Genomic DNA, 2,213 nt, shown 5'->3' with positions numbered 1-2,213 from the left:
AGTAGCAGTAGAAAGGCTGCAGAAAGAATCAGGAGCCCAAAGGAAGAGGCAAAGGAGGTGAGGGGGTGGGGGCAGAAAGAAGAGACGAAAGCAAACGACAGAACATTGCTAGAGAGCAGGAAATGAGGTGAAAGGAGACAAATTTAGAGAAGAAAATTTTTCGGTCGCTACCCGGATTCGAACCTGGTACCTTTTGAATGAGAGGCCAACACCTTAACCTCTAGGCCACGAGAGCCCCGTTCTGGTTCTAGTGCTTGTGGTGTTATGATCCGGAAGAAATATTAGCTGAAAAGTTCTGGTTCTATAGCTTATTCCCTTTCATCCGCCCGTGGTTAAAATAAGATAAAAATAAATTCGCTGTTAAATCTTTTCAAATCTCAGCATGCGGGTCTAAAAGTTGTATGACCAACAGAATCTAAAAGCCCATTCATAAACGTAACTGCAAACTAAGGTTCCGACACATTTTCTTTGTTTGATGTAAGCGTAAAGCAGGTTAAAAAAAAAAATAATAGGGAATTTACAGCATGCGCCTAAAAGATCTAAAAGTTGACATATTTTCTTAAACATCACACTTAAACATACGCCCAAGAAACACGGTCATTTCAAGATTGTATTAATACTTTTTTATTTTTGAAATAATATTTTTTTAAAAACGCTTCCATCTTTATTCTTTTGCTCATATTTACATATATTTTCAAAAGTGTAAAAATGTGAAAATTAATATTAAAACAACATAATATAAAACTGAATTTTTATTTTTAATTTTATTTTCTCACTTTTACACTTTTGAAAATATAATGTGTGAATGTTCCTTGATGTGAGTAAAAGAATAAATAAAAATGGAAGTGAATTTTTTAAATAAATTATTTCAAAAATATGAAATAAATTAAACGTACTTTGTGAACTTTGAGTTTGATACCAGGCATTGTATCATTCTTGTGAGTTCGTCAGTTTTATATGTTAATTTTAATTTTAATTTTCATATTTTTACACTTTTGAAAATGTGTATGAATGTTCCTTGATTTGAGTAAAAGAATAAAGATGGATGTGTACTTTGTTTCATTATATTATGTATTTCAAAAATATAAAATATTGACGCAATCTTCAGATTGCCGCGCAACTCTACTATCGTTAAAACGCGCAGCGCAATTTTAAGATGGCCACGCAATTGTACGAAATTTAAAACGCACTGCGCAATCTTAAGATTGCACAGAGTGTTAAATTGCACGGAACATATGCATCCAAAGAGTTGTTTTTTAATATAAAGCCCAAATACAACATTTTTTAATTACTCGATCAAGAACTTTTCAAAAAATGTTTTTGTTAGGTTGCTGGCCTGCAGTAAGGCCATGCAAAGTTTCGTTGGTATAGGATAAATAAATTAATAATAAGATAGAACTTTTTTTAATGCGGTCAGACGAAAGTAAAGAAGCTGCAGTGCCTATAGTGTGATCTTCGCCATTTCGCACAGAAAATGTGAGTTCAAGTTCAATTGGAGTCAGGAAATGTCTAAATCATGTATCATCAAGGATCTCCACTTGCTTGCTGGGATGCTACATCAAATCCGGAGTAGGTTCAGCCACCGCAAGCAGGGAATAGATTATATGGTCGCTTTTAAGCACAAGGGGGCTATCCTGAAAAATGCTGTTTTGGGAAAATCAAAGGTCAAGTTTTTAGCCCCTTGTTCAGTTTCTTTAAAAGACAAGGACGGATTTCTCAATACATGTAAACAAATATACTCACCAATGAAACCAAACGTTTCCGATAGGTAGGGCAATGCCCACTTTTGGTGTAGGTCAAGATTTCCGGAAACCCCCGAAATCCCTAAAAGCGACCAAATTACTCTGAGCAATCAGGCATTTAAAATTACTTTTCAGCATTCTCGCAACACAGTGGAATGCGACTTGGTCATATTTTACCATCCATCACAAGACGTCAAATACAGAGAAAACAGTAAGCTCATAGAGAATGAAGGAATGAAATATGGCTCAATCTTGTTTGGGAAGATATTTATTTGGCATCCTGTCTCTATTTACATGAAGCTTTGAAATATCATTTAATCAGTTGAAATTAAAATGAAATGAGGCAGAAGCCATTGAAGTTGGATCTTGCTTTCTCTGTCTGTCTGTCTCTCTGTCTCTGTCTGTCTGTCTGTCTGTCTGTCTCTCTCTCTCTCTCTCTCTCTCTCTCTCTCTCTCTCTCTCTCTCTCTCT

This window comes from Aplysia californica, unplaced genomic scaffold (genome assembly GCF_000002075.1).
Source record: "Aplysia californica isolate F4 #8 unplaced genomic scaffold, AplCal3.0 scaffold00283, whole genome shotgun sequence".
Classification (NCBI taxonomy): Eukaryota; Metazoa; Mollusca; class Gastropoda; order Aplysiida; family Aplysiidae; genus Aplysia; species Aplysia californica.
The sequence above is the reverse complement of the archived record's forward strand: the minus strand, read 5'-3'. Positions refer to the sequence as shown.